We start from the raw sequence: 27,380 nt of genomic DNA on the forward strand, positions 1-27,380 counted from the left end.
CGATCGCAGTTCAGAGCATGCGCGGCAATTTCTCTGACCCAAGGATAAGACATGTACGCTATTTCAGATAGCTGCTGCCGACGTGTGCTTTGTAGTGCTTCTTTATAATGTCAGCAGTAATTGAAAATGCCACCGCGTATGAAATCAGATCTGTCATTCGGTTTCTACATGCAAAGAAAGTTAAACCAAAGGAAATTCATCGGCAAATATGTGTGGTTTACGGACAAAATGGTTCAGTGGTTAGAAGATTCGTCAGACTGTTCAATGAATGACGTGATCAAGTGCATGATGAAGAACGAAGTGGACGCCCGGCTGTGGTTACTGATGAACTGGTTCACACAATTGAAGAGAAGATTAAGCACAACCGTAAGTTTACACTTAGTGCCCTTGCTATGGACTGCCTCGTGATGGCTGGGTGTTGTGTGCTGTCCTTAGGTTAGTTAGGTTTAAGTAGTTCTAAGTTATAGGGACTTATGACCACAGCAGTTGAGTCCCATAGTGCTCAGAGCCATTTGAACCAACCTTGCTATGGAAGTTCCGCAAATTTCACGATTTCACGATCGCTAATTCATGAAATTGTTACTGAAAAACTGAAATTTCGAAAACTTTGCTCACTTTGGGTACCCAAAATTCTTACTGAACAACACAAAAAACAACGGATGAACAGTGCACTTCAGTTTTTGGCACGCTACTATGCAGAGGGCGATGTTTTTCTTTCTAGGATAGTCACGGGGGGATGAAACTTTGGCATCGTACGACACCCCTGAAACAAATTGGCAATCAGTGGAATGGAGGCACACTTTATCCCCAACGAAGGTTAAGGCTAAGCAAATCTTGACACCTCGAAAAGTCAGGTGCACGGTTTCTTTGGGCAGAAGAGGCATTTTGCTGATTGATTTCTTAGCACGAGGCCAAACAATCAGTGCACATGGTTACTGCGAGACCATTAAGAAATTGCTCCGCGCAATACAGAAAAAGCGCCGAGGATTACTGTCAAAAGGTGATGTTTTTTTCCACGAAAACGTCCGACCTCTCACGGCGAATGTGACCAAACAACTCTTACGGGTATTTCACTAGGACCCGTTTGATCATCCTTCGTACAGCCCGAACCTCACTCCTAGCGACGTTCATCTCTTCTTACACCTTAAATCTGTCCTTGGTGGTCAACACTTCAACGACGATGACGAACTGAAAGAACATGTTATCACATGGTTGAATACACAGGCGGCAACCTTCTATGAAGAAGGCATACAAAAACTTGTACCACGCTATGACATGTGCCTACAGAATTTCGGAAGTTATGTAGAAAAGGTAGTTTAAGAGTTGTAGATTTTTTTGCAATAAATATTTTTTCTGTATCTGTTCACGTTTGTTTTATACAACCAAACGGAACTTACTTTGTGGACGTACCTCGTATACCAACCTTGTGCTGTGTCTCTAATGACCTCGATGTCGGCGGGACTTCAAACTTGAATCTTCCTTCCTTCCATACTATTACTATAGATTTCAAGAGAACGGTTTACGAAGTCTAAGCTTTTGGTAGACAAGCTTGAACCACGTGACTGTTCCACAAATTAAATAACCTTATTTTGAATTTGGGGAGTGGACAGTTGCCCTGCTTGATAAATGTCATCCAGTGGAGAGGACAACAGTTTCAGTTGGGCTACCAGTGCTCTGAAATAAAACGTCTATGAGGCTTTCGTGCTGCTTTCTGTAAATCCGGTGGTATATATCAGGGAGGCCGATGGGACTGTAATTCTGCCAGAAGTGGCAAAGGAGCTGAAAGAGCTGTTGAACACAGTGGATAGTGAAACTTCCCCAGATTAAAACTGTATGCCAGACCGAGACTCGAACTTGGGACATTTGCCTTTCGCGAGCAAGTACTCTACCAACTGAGCTACTGAGCTACCCAAACACGACTCACGACCCGTCCTCACAGCTTTACTTCCATGAGTACCTCATCTCCTTCCTTCCTAACTTCGCAGAAACTCTCATGTGAAACTTGCGAGACTAGTACTCCTGGAAGACGGAAATTGCTGACGGACTTAGCCACAAAGTGGGGTATGTTTCCAGAATGAAATTTTCACTCAGCAGCGGAACGTGCGCTGATACGAAAGGCAAAGGTCTGAGTTCGAGTCTCGGTCTGAGACACAATTTTAATCTGCCATGAAGTTTCATATCAGCGCACACTCCGCAGCATAGCGAAAATCTCATTCTGAAACATTCCCCAGGCTGTGGCTAAGCCATGTCTCTGCGATATCCTTTCTTCCTGTAGTGCTAGTCTTGCATGTTTCGCAGTAGAGCTTTTGTGAAGTTTGGAAGATAGTGATGAGTTACTGGCGGAAGTAAAGCTGTGATTGAGGGTCGTGAGTTGTGCTTGGACAGCTCAGTTAGTAGAGCACTTGCTTCCGAAAGGCATAGGTTCCGAATTCGAGTCTCGGACAGGAGAATGAATATTGTATTGGAAAGAGGTTATGAAATGAATACCAACAAAAATATAAGAGATGATCAAAAAGTTTCGTTTTGATGGCGTTGCTGCAGCCTATATGGAGTGTGGCGCGACTTCGAACGTGCACAATGGGTGAATCACCTAAAACTTTTACCGCAAATATTGCGGAGATGAAAAGTGCTATTGACGTACGGTTTTCACAGAATGGTCTGGTAGTCAGAGCTCGTATTGTTAGCCAATCAACAGATTGTAATAATACTTAGAAAGTTTATTTCTCGTGCAAACATACACTTTTTTAAATGGAACATTGCCTATTGAGAAATCGGTTGGAAACTTTCCTCATGTCAGCACGTTGTAGGTGTCGCCACCGGCGCCAACCTTGTGTGAATGCTCTGAAAAGCTAACCATTTGCATATTACAACATCTTCTTCCTGTCGGTTAAATTTCGCGTCTGTAGCACGTGATCTTCGTGGTGTAGCAATTTTAATGGACACTAGTGTAAACTTTGGCAGTAAAACCTAAAGGGTACCTCCCGTTGACCTACAGTCAATAAATGTGCTAAGAAGCAAGGTTTCTCTCCACAACTAAAAGAAGAATATAGGAAAATTTATAATTATATCACTCGATTTTTTTATCAATTGTGATCAGACTGACAGAGCGTCCGTCCGACTGTTAAGCCCCGTTTTTCTCAGGAAGGGGAGACGTATCAGGTTGAAATGTTACAGAATGATCTCTGTAACCCTTTGGAGGTTAGTTAGTGTGTAGTCAAAAAATGCGGCGATTCATGTACCATATTCTGATACTCGCAAACTTACTCATTTAAACATATAGGATACTTTCCCTTAACGTAGAATCATTAAATTTGGCAAGAAGTAAGGTTTCACAGTACAAGTAAAGGATAAAATCAGAGAATTGTTAATTCATAATTATTCCAAACGAAAAAAAATTTTGTCTTTTTTTTTATCCGGCTTCAGAATTCGAGTATCTTGTCGATAACAGCCAAAAATAGTTGAGATCCTCGATTCGCGGAAATGTATGTAGTATACATAATGAAATTGGTACGAAATCGTCAGTGCGCGAGTTCTACTCACATCTGATCAATTTTTGTACAAGGTATAGTTTTTCCGTCTATACTTTGATGATAGAATACTTTTCATTTCGTTCAGCAGATGAATTAACGCTGAGGAATGTTTGGACATACGTCGTTGTAAAGTGTTATCCGTGGATTTGTATGTATCATAGAAGCGTCAAGCGTTGTACGCAAAAAGTTAATCAATGTGAGCAGTCATTTCAGACGAAACGTGAGTAATTTGCCGCGTAAGTACTCATATCAATTACGACTGCACGAGTAATTGCGTGATGTATTCTGCTAATAACAGAATTCTTGTAACTTACGCGGCGTTATGTACAAGACACTTTATGGGGCGAAGCGGCGGTGATGGATTTGTCAGCATGACAGATGAACTGTGTACGATCTGAGTGCGAGAGCACAAGGAATTCGTAAAATGTACCTATATGACGCATGTGATCAATCTCGGCGTTCCATTATCAAGGGGACAGACAAAATTATTGACTTGCAATGAAAAGTTCTGTCGAAGGACTCGTTTTGTAACATCCTGAACGAGAGCAAATTTTTGCCTTCCGTGAAAAGCTTTATCGCATCGTTGTAATACGTGCGAGCATAAAAGACCTTTACAGATCCCGGCGCGATGTCCTGCAATAAAGCACAACCTTCGTTATTGACTGCGTCTATTGTACCGCGGACGACACGTTATAGCGGATCAATAAGCGAACACTTTTCCGAAACACTGCTTCCCCTTTGGCGACTTCATTTCTACCGACAATAGCCGCTGCACTGCGTCGCTGAGAACGAATGTAAATTTTTTTCGCCGCGTTGCCAGTGACTCCGACTTTATTCGACGAGCTGCCGAGCACTTTTTTCCCTGCTGTTTCTCATTCGGAATAACAGCCTTTATTTCGACACAGCATGACGTTTTGTTTTCATCTTTGCTGCGATACAGTGCTATTGTTTCTGCTCGCTTCTCGCGAGTATTTGTCTTTTGCATGGTTTACCCTTATTTGTCTCATCTCTCGTTTACGAGACCTATTTTTACGGACACGTTCTATATATTATAACGTATTTATAACCGCCTATAAGGCTATCAATTACCAGTACACTTGGCCGTGATTTTTCAGCTGTTTGAGGTTTACTCAATTCCCGCCAAGTTAAAATTTTATTGTAAATAGGATCTCTCGTATTTGCCTTGCAGAAGCGGAAAGAAGAACTGAGAAATTGAATTGTTTAGTAATTGTGGGAACTGCACAAATGGACGATGTCTAAAGTCCTATTTTATCAGGATAAGTGTAATAGTCGCTGATTAACAGCTGTGTCTTAAATATTTCATTTAATTATGTCTCCAGTCAGAATATTCCACATAACCATCAGTAAATGCAGGTCTTTACCTGAACCCTGTGTGAATCGCAGTGAAGCACAAGACTTTAGCACATTAATAATAATAATAATAATAATAATAATAATAATAATAATTCAGCAATGATATAAATATGTCTTTTGGAACAGACAAATGTAAGAAAAATAGCATAGTCAAGGGCAAACACACTAAACAAGAAGATTACATATTGGATAACCACAGCGACTGCATAGAAGCGATGGAAAAAACAGATGCCTATAAATACCTAGGATACAGACAAAAAATAGGAATAGATAATACAAATATTAAAGAAGAACTAAAAGAAAAATATAAACAAAGACTAACAAAAATACTGAAAACAGAATTGACAGCAAGAAACAAGACAAAAGCTATAAATACTTATGCTATACCAGTATTGACCTACTCATTTGGAGTAGTGAAATGGAGTGACACAGACCTAGAAGCACTCAATACAGTTACACGATCACAATGCCACAAATATAGAATACATCACATACATTCAGCAACAGAAAGATTCACATTAAGCAGAAAGGAAGGTGGAAGGGGATTTATAGATATAAAAAACCTACATTATGGACAGGTAGACAATTTAAGAAAATTCTTTCTAGAACGAGCAGAAACTAGCAAAATACACAAAGCAATCACTCATATAAATACATCAGCTACACCATTGCAATTTCATAACCACTTCTACAACCCTTTAGATCACATAACATCAACAGATACAAAGAAAGTAAATTGGAAAAAGAAAACACTACACGGCAAGCACCCGTATCATCTAACACAGCCACACATAGATCAAGACGCATCCAACACATGGCTAAGAAACGGCAATATATACAGTGAGACGGAAGGATTCATGATCGCAATACAGGATCAAACAATAAACACCAGATATTACAGCAAGCATATTATTAAAGATCCCAATACCACAACAGATAAATGCAGAATTTGCAAACAACAAATAGAAACAGTAGATCACATAACAAGCGGATGTACAATACTAGCAAATACAGAATACCCCAGAAGACATGACAATGTAGCAAAAATAATACATCAACAACTTGCCATAAAACATAAACTAATAAAACAACACGTTCCCACATACAAGTATGCACCACAAAATGTACTGGAGAATGATGAATACAAATTATACTGGAACAGAACGATTATAACAGATAAAAACAACAACACATAACAAACCTGACATCATACTCACCAATAAAAAGAAGAAATTAACACAACTAATTGAAATATCCATACCCAACACAACAAATATACAGAAGAAAACAGGAGAAAAAATTGAAAAATACATCCAACTGGCTGAGGAAGTCAAGGACATGTGGCATCAGGATAAAGTCGACATTATCCCAATTATACTATCAACTACAGGAGTCATACCTCACAATATTCACCAGTACATCAATGCAATACAGCTACATCCAAACATATATATACACAACTACAAAAATCTGTAATTATTGATACATGTTCAATTACCCGAAAGTTCCTAAATGCAATATAACATATACCATACAGTTACAAGGAAGTCACGCTTGACCGAGGTCCGCGTCACGTTCCATTTTTAACCAGACTTGAGTCTGAGAAAAAAAAGTCAAAAAGATAATAATAATAATAATAATGTTATTGTTGCGTTATTCTGGATTTTCAAAGTTAAAGCTCTTTAGTTTACTGATTTTTTTTTCTTTTATAACTTTATGGATGTTTTACGGCCTGTTCTAAGTCTGTTATCGACACATATGACTCACTCATGAAAAAATAACGTACCAGCTATACTTTTCTTTGTCTTTCCAATTCTCTTATTTCTTTGTTTTGTTTTCTTCTCTGCTTTCAGCAGGATTTCCCCATCTTCCATAGCTCGAAGATTTGATATCTGGGTCAGTTATTTCCCCTCGTAATTCTTCAAGAGTTCTCACAATAATTATCTTTATTGTCTCATCCATTCGTTGTGAATGTATGCGGTAATGTAAAATATTTAACATGTTATGTTCTCGCTGCGTTCACAGTTTGTCCCCTAGAAAATGATATGTGATCTTACAAATAACATATATCGATAGTGGCAAGTCATTTAGGTATGTAGGCGTTTTACTACATTTCATCTTGCACTTGAGAATGGCTGTAAAGCTAAAATCATGATTGTGTGAAATAAATGAATAGTAATTTAAAGTGAAATGGCAGAAATTTCGTTGAGAAAGTTCGACTTGACCGTGGTCCGCCACGAAGGAACAATCATTAATGGTGCAGATTATTCGTATAGTGAAGGTAGAAGCATTCGGTTTCTGTACAATATCGTGAATGTAATACTTCCAAGAACGCCTTCCACCTACCGTCAGTTTTAAGAATTGAAAGTAGTCGACTTCCCTGACCTTGGGACAGAAAAAATTTCACTTTTACAAGAGTCCTGTGTCATAAACTGAAGCCATTAGGTGTTTTTTTTACGGGTAAGTGGTAATCTGTTCTCTGAAATCCATGTGTTGACATTACTGCCAACCCGTCAACTACATTATTTGTATTACGTTCCACGTCTTTCAGAGTATCGCTAGTGTCATCTGCAAAGAGAAAAATTATTGAATCATCTGATAAATTTAAATGGAGATCATTGATTACAGTATGTCAAGCAACGGACGCAGAACAGTCCCCTGTGACACTCCCTGCTCTGCATGCCCCGGCAAGTTGTTGACATGGGAAAACAACCTTTTGCCCCGTACTTTTCAGGCATGAAGTGAACCGTTGTTGGACTTTTTCCCTAATTCCCTGATGTTACAACTTATGCAAAACTATTGCATGATCCACACAATATGCCGTAGTGACCAAAATATTAACCACACCTGGATGTCATGTAGTTTACATGACAAGTGTTGCACAGGAAATGCTAAAACTTCGGACGTTACATGCGTTACAAACCACAATGATGGATTAACGGCATAATCGTTACGGCATGGGATAGAGTAAATTCTTATGGAGGGTAGCGATTCTTCTGGAAAAACTGGAATTCTCAGGTAATTACATTTTAACTGGAAAAATCAGGACAATCTAAGTGAATTTCTGGAATTTCATAAAACCTTAGGGACTTTTGCGTTTTTAACTTAGCATTGAATCTGAATTTACTTACTGTTTCAAGGTGTGTTGATTCTGTGGGTATTGTGTGGGATCAGGCAACAAGATCCCGCCTTAAATCCCGCAAGAGTTTCCTTGCTAGGACTGCACCATTGGAGGGAGTACCAGAGGCAATTCTTGTTGAAACATAGAAGAGCTCACTGCCCGTAGACGTACCACTAAAAGAACAACTAACTCCAGGCGCAAACCTACGATACCCTGTGTGGAGGTGCGTCAACCGCTTAAGAGTGGGCGTCCCCCGATGCAAGAGCAACCTGAAGAAATGGGGAATGCTTCCAGCGAGCGCAGACACCTCGTACGACTGCGGGGCTGAAGAAGATCCAAGCCACCTACTTGTATGCCCCCACCTGGACAACTCATACAAAGTACAATATGTTTACGAAGGAAATGACAAAGCTATCGCAGCTACTATTGTTTGGAAGTGCTGACAGGACACGGAAATGAAATGAATGATTCCATATAAATTATGGATGTTTACAAAACTGCGGTTAAACTACTGTTTGTGGCTGATACATAGCTCACCTGAGAGAAAAGTCGTTATTGTGGTATAATGGTGCCCCCGCTCACCATAAATTTATCAGGAGCTTCTTTGCACCTTTTTCCTCATCACAGAATTTTTTTTTTCCAAGTTTGAGTAGCCACCCTGTTTATCGCAACATAATACTTGCTTCGAGAGCAGCATTCTAATTTTTGCTGCTCTGTTCCGCCTAAGATGAACAGTGGAGTTTGTAATTTCTCTAAATGTTAATGTAGTCTTTCGATGTCCTCATACGGCCGTTAATGAGAACTCGAAGTGAATGTGTAATTACTCGTTAGCGACATTGTGAAGCGTCCGATTTGGGAAGGAGGACTGACTCTCGGTGCGGTGCTCCGGTCGGAGTGAATGCAGCGTCTCTGGCGACGCGCCGGCGCCGGTTTCGCCATTTGATTTGCCTGCGGCGACAAGTGGCGGGCCGCAGATGAAGCGGGCACGCGGATTGCGCATTGTCCGCCTTATTGTGCGCCGGCGCGATCCCACTCGTGCGGCTGGGCCGCGCTCCACACTATTTATCCGCAAATACCTCCCGGCGCGCACAATGGCCGGCAGATGGCGTGAGTCTAGCGGCCGCCCCGCGCCACGGCTAATGCTATTGTTTCGCCTGCCGAGCGCGACTTTTCGACGGCCGAGCACTAGCATGCGCGCGGCTCCGCTCTGCTCTCGTAGCCGCGCCCCGGTGTACGAGTGGTCTGCTCACAGCGCAGCGGTCGCCGAGGGGGAGGCTCTGTGTGGGGCCAAGACGTAGCAAAAGATGGAAAGCACACATCGTGACAGCGGGACAGACTATGGCACACGCCGTATTATTGTTATTGTTATTATCGTGTTGGCGAATTTATCACTTAGGATCACGCTACAACTTCGTTTTGTCCTCTGTGTCTGGAAATTCCTCTGTTTCTAGTACTTCTCCGTACAGTCGCTATTCTGAATAAAATGTTCTCGGGTTTCCAACCGCGTCAATTGCTTAAAACTACACGAGCTTTCGGCCAAGCACTCCTTGGCCATTTTCAAGTGTTATGACTGCCGGTGGGCTGTTGGTGCGCCCTTATATACGCTAGCTGCAGGCTGTGACGTCACTGGTGCCCGTGACATTGCCATATATGGGCATGTTTTGAGTCGGCATTCGACGTGCCCTCTTAAACCGTGCGATCGCTGGATCCCACGCAGCGCGGAGCTGCAAGCCACCGTCTCTATTCAGGGTGTTTGCGGTAATTTTTATTTCAATAGCTTTCTTTATTAAACTGCCCCAGAAGCGAGCCACGACAGATTTATCGTCCAATTTTATGTTGTGACCGTTTTCTGACGCAGATTTCTCTGGATATCGTAGGCGATAGTACCTCTCATGTTCTTTCCTGCGTTGTTCCAGAGTGCGCACTGTTTGTCCGATGTACTTCTGGCCATACTCACAAGGTATTTCGTAGACTCCAGGTGTTCTGAGACCTACTGCGTCTTTAACTGGTCTCAGCAATTGACAGATTTTCATTGGAGGCCTTAAGATTGATTTGATCTTGTGTCTTTTCAACAGGCGGCTTATCTTGCCCGACACAGAGCCACAGAATGGCAGCAAAGGAAGAGTGATCCAGCGATCGCGCGGTTGAAGAGGGCACGTCGAACGCCGACTCAAAACATGCCCATATATGGCAATGTCACGGGCACCAGTGACGTTACAGCCTGCAGCTAGCGTATATAAGGGCGCACCAACAGCCCACTGGCAGTCATAACACTTGACAATGGCCAAGGAGTGCTTGGCCGAAAGCTCGTGTAGTTTTAAGGAATTCACGCGGTTGGAAACCAGAGAACATTTTATTCAATGTTATCGCCGCGAGACTCTGCATTCATACAGTCGCTATTCTGTTGCTTTTGTTCGTCCGTCCACATCCTTCCGACCTTTGTAGTTCTTTCGACCTGAAACCCTTCCAGGCTTTGTATTCTGTTTCGAAATATATCCCGTTGTAATACGACGGCTTCCGGGCTCTTGAATCTCTCCAGATATTTCCGTACTTCTTTAATCCACATTGTAGTGGTCTTCTTGTTCCTGAAGTAATAAAATATTTTATCCATTCTATACGAATGTCCAAGAAATATCAACCTCCTTTTCCTCACGTCTCTGGAATCCTCTTCGCATTCTGGAAGACTTCTTTGTTGCTCCGAAGCCGTCTGAGTGGAGCTGTAAAACTACCGAAGGCTATCGTTAAGTAAGTGTAGGGTACGGTACTTTCCCTACCAGCTTTGTTCAGCTAGTCATAACCGCATTACCTGTATGTTAGGTGTTTTGCATACCTATCGGGCGTTGACTTGTTTCGATCGTTTTGTTTGCAAATGCGATCAGTGTGTCACAAGATTCCCCTAGAAACCGGAACTGGTGAACCGTCTAGAAATTGAATGTGAATATATAAAGGGCTGCATAACCTACAGAACATTTTTGTTCTAGATAGTTTTCCTCCTGTCTGTTACTTAAGCATAAACAGTTTTTATAGGAAAATTGATACTGTCAATGTTTAATTCAGGTTTTATTCGAAAATTGTTGATTAGTAACATGAAATAGAGGAAAGCTGTAGTAAAAATAATAAAAAAATACAGATTTATCATACAACGCTAGAAAACGTAATTTCTCCAAAGAAAGGTAAAACTTAAAAAAAATTCGAAACAAAATCGTGTCAGACATCGGTTCAGCACTTCGTCGAGCTTATATAAAACATGCTTCTGTTATTCATAAACAACTTTCGCATTTATCGATAATAACAGGAAAATCTTACCTTTGATCATGATGAAGAACGCTCTATTGATTACAAAATAACAACAATAACTACATACTTTTTTTGTGTTTCTACAAATAATGTTTTCTTGCATCAGAACTTGGTTACAGAAAAGCGCAGAAGTTACGCGAGCAGCTAATGTTTATTACTTATAAAATGCAATTTATATTTTGTAAGAATTTAAAATACGCAATGAACCCTGAATGATGCGCGATTCTAATTATGTGCAAAACAAACAAGAAACGGTTCCTGTCTCGGACATTAATTTATGTTTCTTTCCCTACCAGTGCTACCAATAATCGTATCATTTACTGCGTCATTTATGTACTGTACGCAACTCTACGTCTGATGCATTTAACCTGCAGCTGCACTACGTCGCTGATTTCGCGCGAGGCGTGGCTATAGCTTTAACGTATCATAACAATCGAACAACATAACATCAAACTCCGTGTGTATGTGATTCACAAAAAGTGGAGCAAGCAGACAGCATAACTTTAAATTCCATGTAGTACAATTTGTAACAACAACTGAATCATGTACGGTAAAACTCGGTGAACAGGAACCACAATTTCCTTCTTGCTGCTTTTTGACGATTCTTGTATCCTATGTTTCATTTCAGAACAAAGCAATTTCATACGTTTTCACTGCGCGTACGAGCGACAGTACTACATCAGCACGAATGTCGTGACGGAGAAACTGATTGTCCAATGATATCTGAAACAAGAACTGCGTGGATTTAACATTTCATACCGTGATTGCCAAAAACAGTGAAGTCTTTCAATGCCTTATCGTGCTCAGTGTGTCATACGCTCGAAAAATGGCCGACACAAAAATAGGGCGTGTTTTCAGTAATGGCACAACATCCGATATAAATGCACGGCACCCGATGACCAGTCTCTGAGCGGTCGTTTATTTACCTTAGGACTGAACTTAAGATGAATAAAGTTTTAATTAAAATCTGTAAGCGATTGTAATAATATTGCTCTTTTCACTTCGGATTTTCGTCTCTCCAATTAACGAGGGAAGACTTTCAGTGAAATTTTCCCAATCGATTGCCCTTCTGAGCAGATAGAACGGCATCTTGTCTAGAAAACCTGGAAATGGGGAATTCATAGGTAAACTGAATTTGCTGGGAAAGCCAGGGCCATTTCATGAAATTCTGAAAGACTCCAGGAATTTTGGCAGATTCTAGGGGGGGTTTGACCTGTTCATTAACGGAAAGAAATGTTCTGAATCATTTTGTCACTGTGAGTTCTGCATCAGAAACAATCGCATGTGTAGTTGCTTGAGGAAAGATGAAGAAGGGCGTTTACTTGTGATCTTCGTTACTTGATCGCGAATGTTCTGGCGCGCTCATAGACCTCGGGAATCTTCGGTATCGTCCCTGGGTTTTCTGAGTCAGGTCCATCTCTCATTGCAAGACTGCGATTGCGACTGAGTGAACAGTGCGCTTGACAACTGAAGCGACCGGCGTAAGAGAATGATAATCCACAACAGCATATTTTGAGTTATTACGTTCGTTTTGAGGTTGGTTAAATTTAAAGACGAAAATTTAAATTCAAAAAATAGCTTCAGGCTTACACCAAAGAAATATAAAGCCTGTCTTACATGAGCGACTTTCTGGACAAAATCGGGTACTCGAAGTGCGGGGACCTTTCGCGCTAGCGTGTAAATCAGCAGCCAACGACGACGCGAATGTCTATGACATCAATGATCAACATACTGTGGCGAGTGTAGGGTTCTACATTTACGAGTGTGCTGCACACTGCGCGTACGCAGAGAAAAGGGTCTCTGGCGTCGTCTACAAACATCGTAAATTATAACGTATTTTGCACGGCCTCACTCCTATTATACATAGAAATTGATTTTTTGCGTCCGTGTCGTCTTAATCTTTATTATGTTGTTTGCTTTGTTTTCGTAGCACACTGAAAAGTTACATGAGATCCTTGTATTTTTTCCTATTAGTGTTCTCCTAAAAGAGAGACGAAATAATTCAAAATAAAAAGTATTCACGTTTCAGAGAGCAAAAACCTATAATATGGAGAAAAAAATGTCAGAAGATAAACGTATTTTAATGAAAATTGTTTTAACAGCGTAAAAGTGAGATTAAGATAAAAAACTTTAAGCTTGTTACGTGGCACTTAGCAAGAGAACAAGATACAAAGGATAAAGCAAAATGGCAGTATTTACTGTGTTGTCAAATGTGTTTGCAACCTACACATACTCGTACTTTATCGAGCAAATACGAGCATATGTTCTGAAATGTTTGGATGACACTTTTCCTGTTCTTTCAGTTCTCAAGAGCGTAGAAAGCTCGCTTCACGACCGTTAACAAGAACTTTCACAACTAATTCTGCACCGGCCAGAGTGGCGAGCGGTTGTAGGCGCTACAGTCTGGAACCGCGCGACCGCTACGGTCGCAGGTTCGAATCCTGCCTGGGGCATGGATGTGTGTGATGTGTTTAGGTTAGTTAGGTTTAAGTAGTTCTAAGTTCTAGGGGACTGATGACCACAGCAGTTAAGTCCCATAGTGCTCAGAGCCAACTAATTCTGCTTTTGTCATTAATAAACTTTAATTTCATTGCTTGTTCCTACATCATGTCACTATATTTAAATTTTTCCGTAAAAAAGAATAGTGTATGTATGTACAGGGTGTTTCAAAAATGACCAGTATATTTGAAACGGCAATAAAAACTAAACGAGCAGCGATAGAAATACACCGTTTGTTGCAATATGCTTGGGACAACAGAACATTTTCAGGCAGACAAACTTCCGAAATTACAGTAGTTGCAATTTTCAACAACAGATGGCGCTGCGGTCTGGGAAACTCTATAGTACGATATTTTCCACATATCCACCATGCGTAGCAATAATAGGGCGTAGTTTCTGAATGAAATTACCCGAAACCTTTGACAACGTGTCTGGCGGAATGGCTTCACATGCAGATGAGATGTACTGCTTCAGCTGTTCAATTGTTTCTGGATTCTGGCGGTACACCTGGTCTTTCAAGTGTCCCCACAGAAAGAAGTCACAGGGGATCATGTCTGGCGAATAGGGAGGCCAATCCACGCCGCCTCCTGTATGTATCGGATAGCCCAAAGCAATCACACGATCATCGAAATATTCATTCAGGAAATTAAAGACGTCGGCCGTGCGATGTGGCCGGGCACCATCTTGCATAAACCACGAGGTGTTCGCAGTGTCGTCTAAGGCAATTTGTACCGCCACAAATTCACGAAGAATGTCCAGATAGCGTGATGCAGTAATCGTTTCGGATCTGAAAAATGGGCCAATGATTCCTTTGGAAGAAATGGCGGCCCAGACCAGTACTTTTTGAGGATGCAGGGACGATGGGACTGCAACATGGGGCTTTCCGGTTCCCCATATGCGCCAGTTCTGTTTATTGACGAAGCCGTCCAGGTAAAAATAAGCTTCGTCAGTAAACCAAATGCTGCCCACATGCATATCGCCGTCATCAATCCTGTGCACTATATCGTTAGCGAATGTCTCTCGTGCAGCAATGGTAGCGGCGCTGAGGGGTTGCCGCGTTTGAATTTTGTATGGATAGAGGTGTAAACTCTGGCGCGTGAGACGATACGTGGACGTTGGCGTCATTTGGACCGCAGCTGCAACACGGCGAACGGAAACCCAAGGCCGCTGTTGGATCACCTGCTGCACTAGCTGCGCGTTGCCCTCTGTGGTTGCCATACGCGTTCGCCCTACCTTTACAGCACGTTCATCCGTCACGTTCCCAGTCCGTTGAAATTTTTCAAACAGATCCTTTATTGTATCGCTTTTCGGTCCTTTGGTTACATTAAACCTCCGTTGAAAACTTCGTCTTGTTGCAACAACACTGTGTTCTAGGCGGTGGAATTCCAACACCAGAAAAATCCTCTGTTCTAAGGAATAAACCATGTTGTCTACAGCACACTTGCACGTTGTGAACAGCACACGCTTACAGCAGAAAGACGACGTACAGAATGGCGCACCCACAGACTGCGTTGTCTTCTATATCTTTCACATCACTTGCAGCGCCATCTGTTGTTGAAAATTGTAACTACTGTAATTTCGAAAGTTTGTCCGCCTGAAAATGTACTGTTGTCCCAAGCATATTGCAACAAACGGTGTATTTCTATCGCTGCTCGTTTAGTTTTTATTGCCGTTTCAAATATACCGGTCATTTTTGAAACACCCTGTATGTATGTATGTATGTATGTATGTATGTATGTCTCATAACCTCAGATGTCAAATTGCACAGCAGACAGTTCTCACAACACCGGCAATTTTGTCGCTTGAGTGTAAACGAAAATGACTACTCAAAACAGACAATATTTAGTATGGGAATAGAACTCCAGGTGGCTGCAGTAGACGCAATTGTCTCGAATACTCTGTTGAGACAAGAAAGTCGATCGTGTAAAATAGGATTCATAAGAACCTTACTGTTGACAATACATACAGGTTGAACCATAATTCCACCTACAAATTTTCAGAGATGGTAGTATAGACAAAAATAACAAAAACATATCCAGTAATCATAAGCTCTAAAATGCATACCTTAACATGTATGAGCACTTGTTCAGTACAAGAGATGTCTTTCACAGTAGCGAAGATGAACAACTGCTCACGGCTCTTAAAGTATGCGTTTTAGAACCCATATTTACTGGACGACTTTTTTTGTGCAGAATACTTCCTCCTAAGACATGGAAAGCAGAGAGCTTGCAGTAGAAGAGATGGCTCACAGTATCGAAGATGAATAAGTGCTCATGGGTCGTCACGTATGCATTTTAGAGCCCATGCTTACTAGAAATTTTTTTATTGTTTTAGTTTAAGCAACCTGTCCTTGAATTCTGTAAAGGGAATTATGTTGCATCGTGTACAGTACAAATAACTAAAAAGATAGACGTAAACTCAATCGGACAGTGAATAATTACATGTATTCGGAGTACAGACATCCAGTAATTTTGTGTTCTCAGCAGTACCCTACCTCCAGCTCTAAGGTGATCAGAAACTCTGGTGAACAAGATTCCTCAGTTACCCACTCATCGAGATAGTGCACAAGTAGACACAACGCTTGAAATTAAGGAACCATCGAGACACACTGCAAGAAACCTTGTTGGGCCTTCTTTCAGTGTCAACCATTCATGGAAAAATCCAGCGGGAGCGGTCATCAGTAGTCAACAGACATCCAGTTGCGTATACAAAGATTCCATCTCCCCAGACGTCAGTGGAGAATCTTGAACCTGATTCAAACCGGACAAGGCATATATGCTTATCTAATGCCCAAGTGAAGTGATATGAGAGCTGTGTACACAAATGTTAAGTGTTGGTGACTGTGGTGTGGTGGTGTGTGTGTGTGTGTGTGTGTGTGTGTGTGTGTGTGTGTGTGTGTGTGTGGTGTAGTGTAGTGTCATGTTCGTGTTGGAGACGAAGAGAGAAGGGAGAGGGTGAAACGCGCTGTCGATATACAGGGTGGAGAAGAATTGTGTCACGAAATTTTTAAGCCTGGATAGCTAATAGCAGTAGGAACCAAAATTACTAATGTTGTGTAGGTCGACAACGCACATTTTTAAACTACGGAAACTTGGGGCCACGCCCTCCGGTTGGCCGCGGGATTGCCCTGTTGCTGTTCATCGGTTGACGGAGACAGCGCTATGGGTATCGGTTCACAAACACAAACGTCCCTTACCCCATACTGCCCCAACGTGATACGCACTTGTCGAATAGGTCTTGCTGTTTGTCTCCACCTCACGTCAGAGGCATTCACGCGTAAGCTTCGCTTCGATGCACACACGCCACCTGCGATGTAGTCATACAGTAAGCTTGGCGGCACAGTATGCGTTTGAAGAACAACGAGATTGGTCATTGATTATGGACTAGCCAACGGTAATGCGCATGAAGCTAGACGGTTGGATGAGGAACGGTGCCCAGCAAGACGCCACCCACACCCTCAAACGTTTACAGCAATTCACCGGCGACTTGGCGAAACAGGCTCGTTAGCGGGATATCATGGTGATGCTGGAAGACGTCGAACACGACGGGATGCTTCATTTGAAGAGACTGTTCTGAGCGCTGCGAGGAAACACCTACGAAAAGTACTCGAGCGGTTGGACACGACGTAGGGGTCACTTATCGGTTAGTGTGGGAGGTTTTGAGGGGTGACGGCCAGCATCTATTTAGTTTCCACCCTATCCAAGAGCAAAACCCTGCGGCGGACTGTGAACACAGGCTAGGGTTTTGCCGGTGGTTTCTGCGACGTGTTGCACGAGATCACGACATCCCCGCCACTGTGTTGTTTACCGACGAGTGCACTTTCCATCGGGATGGCCTTTACTACACTCGAAACGTTCATTACTGGGCAAGGGAAAATCTTCACGTCACGTAGTCCACTGACTCCAGGAACGATTTTCTCTCAGCATTTTGGACTGCTCCGTCTACCTCCTCGACTTACTGGGACAAATTACCTTCACTTTTTGCAAAAAACTCTACCGGGTCTTCTGGAAGATGTTCACCTGGACATACGGCTACGCATGTGGTTGCAGCATGATGAGGCGCACATAACATTCGTGCTGTGTGCAGATATTTAAATGAACTCTTCGACGGCCGGGTAATTGGCAGAGGTACTCGTAGGGCATGGCCCCCGCGATCACCAGACGTCACGCCACCGGACTTTTTCCTGCGGGGATTTTTGAAGGTTCTAGTTCATCCACCCGGACGCGAACCACCTAGAAACGAAGTTCAAGCACCTGCTTTAAGTAAATGATGTTCTAACTACAAAAAATTCATGAAAGACTTTCTTTGCGCGAACTAACAGCTATTGACGGTTTTTTTTTATCATGACACTACAATGGATGTATCGGGATCCCGGCGGATTCGCCCCCAGAGTGGAAGGCTGGCGCGATACCACCGAGCGTGCGGGCTACCATGGATACATCGCGATCTCCGGCAGGCAAAGCATTCGCGGTCATGCGTTGTCCAGAGCATCCGGCAACAGGGCAATCCCGCGGCCAATCGGAGCGCGTGGCGTCAAGTTTCCGTTTAAAAAATGTGTGTTGTCGATCTACACAACATTAGTAATTACGGTTCTTGCTGGTATGAGCTATCCAGGGTTAAAATTTCTTGACACAATTTTTCTTCACCCTGTATAGCCTACAGCTCTCGAAGAGCACCAAAAGGGCCGCCGAGCTTAATGCCTCCATGCAACGGAGGGATCACCGCCAACAGTTCCACATGTGCCCTCACTTCATGAGACACTGCGGAGAGGTTTGGAATTGAATTGAGAATATTTAGCTCAAAGAGTGGGATGGGCTAGTACTTCGAATTGCGACTGCTGTGTATCCTTGCAGACAGTACACCTTAACGTTACTGACAGCTCTCTTCGAGCGCACAAAGGAACAATAATGGACATTCACCATGCATTAGATGAAGTGATTGAATGAAGCCGGCCGGTGTGGCCGAGCGGTTCTAGGCGCTACAGTCTGGAACCGCGCGACCGCTACGGTTGCAGGTTCGAATCCTACCTCGGGAATGGATGTGTGTGATGTCCTTAGGTTAGTTAGGTTTAAGTAGTTCTAAGTTCTAGGGGACTGATGACCTCAGAAGTTAAGTCCCATAGTGCACAGAGCCATTTGAACCATTGGATTGAATGGATATGGAAACTAGATAAGGAGATGTGAGATTGCACGATATTCAGATTGTGCACATTTGGTCACAAATTTCGTGTATATGTACTTCTATATCATATGATAAATAAATAAACCCACTTCTATTGCGTAATAATTTTAGGTTATAACTTCTATTAAAGCAACGTATTCGGAACAGATTGAGTGGTCGCAGTCGACGTTAGACTATCAAAAAGCGCGATAATTCAAACAGAATGGTATCAGAATATGAGTTAGAAGTCAGCACTGGTTTTAGATACCTTCCTATTCCAGTAAGGAATTACGTGTCGATTTATTGTCTGATAATAAGCGAAGAAGTGGTGCAGTGTCTACCATTTACCATTTACTTTTATCGATGTCGCTGGAAAAAGCGCCTGGAGAGCCGCTAGTGGGAGACACAAAATTTGACGCTGTCTGTCACATTATTATGAAGCTTCCCGGAGTTGCCATTCCTCCCGCTCACGTCCCGACTCTGGCAGATTGTCTCTTTTTATCTTCCCCAGGAAGCGCTTGTAAGGAAGCCCTCTTTCCCGCAGTCGGGAGCGTCTCCTCGCCACAGACATTTTCCATTTTATTTTGGGAGCAAGGAATACATTTGAATAATAATATTGTGCGGCCGGGGTGGCGGCCGGCGCTGCGCTCCGGTTGGTCGGCGCGCAGAGGGGGGCGTGGCGGGGCGCAGCGGACGCAGCGCCACCGCAAATGCGTTTACCGAGTCGGCGGCGCGGCCAAATGATATGGTAACCGCGTTTCGTCTCGGCGCGGGCCGCGTAATCCCGTTACGGCGCTCAGCCCCGCCCTAATGCAATCAGCGGAGACGAGGAGAGCGCCGGGCCAGCCAAGCCGCCACGTCTCTCCCAGCATCCAGTTCCCTCTCCTCTCATTCTCCTCCTACCCACCTCTCTCTCTCTCTCTCTCTCTCTCTCTCTCTCTCTCAACTCCCACATACACGGCACAGCTTTACGGTCGGATGTATCGTGTCCTGCCGATCAAGTTCTCCGCGAGGTAGTTTCGAGCGTCGTTTCCTGGTTTGTCGTGCAGTGGCCAGTAAAACAGAGCTCTGACAAGCCGAGAGTAATGGGACGCGTTCCGAATCATCAGCCATCTTGTATCTGCTGCTTCATAAAATGCCTTTTCAAGGATTTCGTCGTGCGTTAATAGAGCAAGTTTCTAAGTGCTTGCCATTTTCCGCAGCAAATGTACACTACTGGCCATTAAAATTGCTACACCAAGAAGAAATGCAGATGATAAACGTGTATTCATTCGACAAATATATTATACTATAACTGACATTTCATTACATTTTCACGCAATTTGGGTGCATAGATCCTGAGAAATCAGTACCCAGAACAACCACCTCTGGCCGTAATAACGGCCTTGATACGCCTGTGCATTGAGTCAAACAGAGCTTGGATGGCGTGTACAGGTACAGCTGCCCATGTAACTTCAACACGATACCACAGTTCATCGAGGGTAGTGACTAGCGTATTGTGACGAGCCAGTTGCTCGGCCACCATTGACTAGATGTTTTTAATTGGTGAGAGATCTGGAGATTGTGCTGGCCAGGGCAGCAGTCGAACATTTTCTGTATCCAGAAAGGCCCGTACAGGCCCTGCAACATGCGGTCGTGCATTATCCTGCTGAAATGTAGGGTTTCGCAGGGATCGAATCAAGGGTAGAGCCACGGGTCGTAACACATCTGAAATGTAACGTCCACTGTTCAAAGTACCGTCAGTGCGAACAACAGGGGACCGAGACGTGTAACCAATGGCACCCCATACCATCACGCCGGGTGAAACGCCAGTGTGGCGATGACGAATACACGCTTCCAATGTGTGTTCACCGCGATGTCGCCAAACACGGGTGCGACCATCATGATGCTGCAAACAGAACCTGGATTCATCCGAAAAAATGACGTTTTGCCATTCGTGCACCCAGGTTCGTCGTAGAGTACACCATCGCAGGCGCTCGTGTCTGTGATGCAACGTCAAGGGTAACCGCAGCCATGGTATGGTCTCCGAGCTGTTAGTCCATGCTGCTGCAAACGTCGTCGAACTGTTCGTGCAGATGGTTGTCTCGCAAACGTCCCCATCTGTTGACTCAGGGATCGAGACGTGGTTGCACGATCCGTTACAGCCATGCGGATAAGATGCCTGTTTAGCTCGCATCTCGTGGTCGTGCGGTAGCGTTCTCGCTTCCCACGCCCGGGTTCCCGGGTTCGATTCCCGGCGGGGTCAGGGATTTTCTCTGCCTCGTGATGGCTGGGTGTTGTGTGCTGTCCTTAGGTTAGTTAGGTTTAAGTAGTTCTAAGTTCTAGGGGACTTATGACCACAGCAGTTGAGTCCCATAGTGCTCAGAGCCATTTGAACCATTTTTAAGATGCCTGTCATCTCGACTGCTAGTGATACGTGGCCGTTGGGATCCAGCACGGCGTTCCGTATTACCCTCCTGAACCCACCGTTTCCATATTTTGCTAAAAATCATTGGATCTCGACCAACGTGAGCAGCAATGTCGCGATAGGATAAACCACAATCGCGATAGGCTACAATCTGACCTTTATCAAAGTCGGAAACGTGATGGTACGCATTTCTTCTCCTTACACGAGGCATCACAACAACGTTTCACCAGGCAACGCCGGTCAACTGCAGTTTGTGTATGGGAAGTCGGTTGCACACTTTCCTCGTGTCAGCACGTTTTAGGTGTAGCCACCGGCGCCAACCTTGTGTGAATGTTTTGAAAAGCTAATGATGTGCATATCACAGCATCTTCTTCCTTTCGGTTAAATTTCGCGTCTGTAGCACGTCCTCTTCGTGGTGTAGCAATTATAATGCCCAGTACTGTATAAAAATTTGTTCGAATTGTTATTTATTATGTGTTCTGTCCGAAGGAGGTGTTCCCACGGTTGCTCCTCATTTTCTTCTGTCTTCTGCTGCTCTCTTCAATTCCACTTGGCTTCGTATTCCTTTAACTTCACCCGCCATCTTGTACGAATTGTATGAAAAAGAGTAATGAGACTGACAACACTTCGAGCGGTATGGCAATGCTGTGTTGTTATAAAGTAGTTGTGTAGAAAAGTATGTTCATCCCTTCTAGATCCTCATTTCGAGTTTCAGCGCCGTACCGCCATCAAGTGATTTTTGAGAGCGTCATCAGTGACTATGTTTTATTGTTGTATTTTAGCGAAAATGGAACTGCGAAATTTAGATCAACGGTATCCCATCAAGTTTTGTGTTAATCTTGGGAACTCCGCGAGTATGACCTCTGAAAAGTTGAAGAGGGTATTTGGGGAGCATTTCTTATCAAGAGCACAAATTTTCCGCTGGCACAAATCGTTTATGGAAGTCCGAGAACACGTTGAAGATGAAGATCGCGTAAGCAGACCTTCAACTTCAAAAAACAACGAAAACGTCGAACGTGAGAGTGCTCTTGTGAGATCGGACTGACGTTTAACAATAAGGACAATGGGTGACCTGTTAAACAGTTTCACCGAACATCAAATTTTGACTGAAGATTTACACATGCCAAAATGGTGCAGAAAAGCCTCACAACTGAACAGGAGGACAATCGAAGAAATGTGTCCGTTGATTTCCTTGAGAGGACTGCCAATGACCACAAGTGGCTGAGTCGTGTGATCACTGTTGATGAATCCTGGGCCCTTGAGTACGATCCTGACACAAAGAGGAAAAGTGAGGAGTGGCACACTTGAGACATGTCGACGACCGAAAAATGGTCGATTGAGCAAATCAACAATTAAAACAATACTGACTTGCTTTTTTTTGACAATAGGGGTATTGTAAATAAAGAAATTGTTCCACGAGACAAAATGTCAACCAAGTGTTTTACAAAGATGTAAAAGAGTGAATCGAGTTAGACCGGAGATTGTAGACAAGCGGATGCTGCATCCTGACAATGCCCATTCCCACGGCCACTTCCATCACGAAATTTTTTACCTTATTAGGCATTCCCTGTTACTCCACAGCCCCCCCCCCCCCCCCCTATTCACCTGATCTGAATCCTTGTAACTTGTTTTCTTTTTCCGGAGTGGAAAGAGTCTTAAAATGACGTCTTTTGGGACTCTGGAGAACATTCAAAAGATTGTGACCGAATTAAAGGCCCTAGCAGTTGAAGCTTTTCAGAGCTGCTACCAAGATTGCAAACAACGACTCCGCCGGTGTACAGTTGCCAAAGGGAACTATTATGAAGGGAACAACATTGTTCATTCATCCTCTACACACTAATCCTCGTGCATTCACCATCAAACAGTTCCGTTGCAACAAGAGACCAGACCATAACTTCGAATAGACCTCTTTCCTCTCCTACACTTCCCAGCGCATCTTCACTAGCTTCACCCTGAGCCTAGCTAATTCTTTCCATCCTCCTCCACACCCATATTTCAAATATCTCCAACCACCTTTCGTCCTCTCTTATCAGTGTCCAAATTTCAGCTCCATAAAGTGTCGCACTCCAGACGAAACACTTGACTAATCTTTTCCTGAGAACATTATTCAGCTATCCAAATAATAAATTCCTGTTCTATTGAAAGCTTCTATAAACTGACATACCGTTTTCTGGCTTCAGTCCAGCATTTATTTACCCCATAGACGCGTTTCGCCTTCTATACAAAAGGCATCTCCAGTAAAACTGTATTATTAGAGATTAAATCCGCTGAAGATGATTTAAAATGCGAAGTGTGCCTGGAGCGTAAATCATTGTAGAAACTAAATATTTACTTGGGGCACTTGTAAAACTGCAACATTGTTTCAGGCGCGATATCATCCAATGTATTCTATTCGCTTAGCCAAGTTCCAAATAAAAAGAGGAACCGGCACGTAAACATCCTGTCAGGACTGCTTCATGTTCAGTTTATGTCAGCTTTTTCCGCTCACTCAGGTTTGAAATTAGCGATGCATTTAAAAATATGGATAAGGAAGGGTTCTTTGTAAACATCACTCGGAGGAAAGTCGTACTTATAAACCACGACTGAATATCATCATCTCTGAAAAAGTGGAAAATACACCTAAACATGAGAGTAATTGAAAGTCGTTGGTTTCAAGGTGTGTGTGTGTGTGTGTGTGTGTGTGTGTGTGTGTGTGTGTGGGTGTGCAAGAGAGAGAGAGAGAGAGAGAGAGAGAGAGAGAGAGAGACGGCTCAGTGTTCAGCGGCAGTAGAACATTCGAGGCAGTTACCCGTCTTGCAACATCATTAATCGTGAGGCCCGGTGATGATCGTCCATACCTGATACACTCGCTAGAATAACGCGTGTGGTATCGCCATTCGCTATTAATTACAGGAACGGAGTAATCGATCGTCGAATTATCTTCTTCTTCCTGTTACTCCTTGGCGTCAGCACTCGAGTAAATACTTCCACCAACATGACGCCTAATCTGTAGTTCCGTGTGTACTGCATCAACCTGGTGTCTCCTCGAAGTCCAACTAAAAAGTGTGGGCACGGTGCTATATCTCTGGGTCTTGTTTAAAGACTGCTACCTAGAGCAAAACAGTTGACTTAGGCCGGTATTACACTATCAAATTTCTTTGTCCAATATCTTTGTCAAAGATATTTGATGGTGTAATAGGGAAGTTTGACAAATGTCGTCCAATATTTGATCAAATCTAGGGCGAGGCCGTAGATTTTATCAAAGAAATCGCTTGTCTTCTGTTCACTGCAATGCGATATGTTAACACGCGGAGCGCCAGCATCGCTGGAGCGTTCTGTCATCTTTAGTGTTTGTAAAGATGGCCGCAAAATACAATTGGTGTGTGGCGTGTACCACAAAATTAATAGAAATGTATGAAGCGGATAAGGCGCTTTACAATGTGAGGCACCCTGATCATAAAAATAGATTAAGAAGATTGGAGAGTTACAAAAATATAGCGGAAATTATTAGCCGTGACATACGGCCTGGATGTACGGCTGAGGACATAAAGAAGAAGATTAATGGCCTCCGCACAAGCTACTCGTACGAGAAAGCAAAAGTACGTATTGACATATTTATTTATGCAAGTAAAGTTTACATGTCATACAAATAATTAGCATTAATTTGTTCACTGCAGCGACTTGAAGCATACAATAATGTTAACGTAACCTATAAGTAGTTTACAGTATTTTCATTACTAATATTGCAGATGCATAAAAGCAAAAGTGGAGCCAGTGCACAGGCGGCGTATACTCCACAAGTGTACTGGTTCTACATGCTCAAATTTCTGGACCAGACAACAGAGGCGGACGAGAGTGTTTGCAATATAGAAAGCACGGAAACTGAAAGTGTACGTGCCACACCAACGTTCGAAGAAATGTTTGAGGTATGTACATTTATTTACATTTTACGTAACTAAATGTGATTATCTTGCCAGGGCACTTTCCCGGCGCCATTGTAAAATGTTTTAAAGTATTCCCTAACTGCTCTCCCGTGTACTGGACGTCCAGAAGCAGCTTGGCAATCTATTGGTTCCATTCGCTGTAGGTCCTCAGTGCTTTGTGTCTCAAGATAAGTGCAGTCTCCTACTACGGCAGACACTGTTTCCTGACGAGTGTACAAGTGTTTTCTTCTCTCAGTTAACAAGTTGTGCAATGTGCAGGCAGCCAGTGTAGTTGTGGTAACTTTTTCTGGAGGCAGATTAATGGTAGTAAGAAAAATCCCGAAACGACTTGCAGGAATGCCAAAGCTGCTCTCCACTAATCTTCTTCCTCGTGACAGTCTGTAATTGAAAACCTTTTCTTCTTTTGTGATTCCGTTTAAGGGGTATGGCTTCATAATGTTATAACTCAGAGGGAAAGCGTCATATGCCAGTATTACCATTGGAGTTGTAATGTTTGTGTTCCCAAGCTTCCTGCCTTCAGGAATGTTGAGAATAGATCGGTCAATGAGACACTCACGTAGTTTGCTTTTTGAAAACACTACAGCATCACCGACACGCCCATTAGTTCGTACATCAACATACAAAAATTTGTAGGAAGCATCTACCATGGCAAATAAAATGATACTGTTGAAGGATTTACAATTGAAAAAGTGAGATCCACTAGCTTGTGGACATTTAATACGAATGTGCTTTCCGTCCATTGCTCCTTTAGTGTTATAACAGTTCCACTTCTTCTCGAAATCCTCTGCAATTTGCTCCCACTCTCCTCTGCTTGTGGGTACCTCTAAATAAATAAGATTTATGTATGTGCAAGGAAGTACGTAAGTAATGGCTTTTATCTCTTATTTTATAGAATGAGATGCAAGAGCCTGTCGCATGTAGCGAGGCACAGCCACAGCTCCAGCCCCTGCGTCAAGAGCGGCCTCCCACTAGAAGGAGGAAAGTCACACCAGACGTGGCAACAGACGTCGTGGTGGAGGCCAGCAGGACACTGAAGGCTGTGGCTGATGTTGCCAGAACCCTGCCTGTCCAAGAAGACCGCTACGGTACCCTTGGCGCCCACATCGCAGCAGATCTGCGTGAAATGGAAAAAGTGGGTGGCAAGGAATTCACCACTGCTACAATGCACTGTCTGGAGCGGAAATTAATGGACAGGTGGGATTTTCTGCATGCGACAACCCATGCACAACAAGCACAACCGTCCACCTCTGGGTATATCCAGGCTGCCTTGCAGCAGGCTGGAATAGAGGAAGGAGACTCAATTTTACAAATATATATGTATATAATTGTTGTGTCTCTCCAATCTTCGTAATCTATTTTTATAATCAGGGTCCCTCACATTGTAAAGCGCCTCATCCGCTTCATACATCTCTATTAATTTTGTGGTATCACACACCAATTGAAATTTGCTATGTGGATAAAATTAAATAAATAAAATAAAATAATAACAATTCATCTTCATGAACATAAAGTGTATCGAACATTTATTTACCTTCGGTCCTTGAGTGCTTTATAAATTGCTTCACACGTTTCAGGTATTATTTTACTTAATGTGCATTGTGGAATTCGAGTGCTGTACTGTAAGCTAGAGTAACTTTCTCCTGTAGCAAGGAATCGAAGTGTTACAGTGAGCCGGTCTTCTGCAGATATAGCAGTTGTCAGGTGAGTATTGTGTTTTGAGATATGAGGAATCACTTCACTGAGCACATACTGAAAAGTATGCTCATCCATTCGCAAGTAATTGATGTACGACTTGACGTCTTCCACTATTAGCTCACGTAACAAGTTTTGCTGAATGCTTTTTTCGTCTCGTCGTGAAACCCACTGCTTCACCCAGGTATGTTTCCTTTTTTTCCTCCGCTTCTGTATCACATGTGCACACACTGCAATTGCGGCACAAGCAGCAGCTGCTGCGGTAAATAACAATTTGTATTTGCAGCCATCTTGAACTTTGACGAAAATTTTGATGAGAGTGTAATACCCCGTCTAGAGCTACGTCAAAGATCTTTGTCAAATATATTTGACGGAAT

At 43.1% G+C, this 27,380-nt stretch overlaps 1 protein-coding gene across 1 annotated transcript in view; it reads left to right on the forward strand.

Moving 5' to 3' along the window:
- Positions 1-27,380, forward strand: part of LOC126191214 (COBW domain-containing protein 1-like) — a 524,606-nt gene that overhangs the window by 258,073 nt on the left and 239,153 nt on the right. The window lies entirely within an intron of this gene.

The sequence above is a fragment of the Schistocerca cancellata genome, chromosome 6 (assembly GCF_023864275.1).
Source record: "Schistocerca cancellata isolate TAMUIC-IGC-003103 chromosome 6, iqSchCanc2.1, whole genome shotgun sequence".
NCBI classification, from domain to species: domain Eukaryota; kingdom Metazoa; phylum Arthropoda; class Insecta; order Orthoptera; family Acrididae; genus Schistocerca; species Schistocerca cancellata.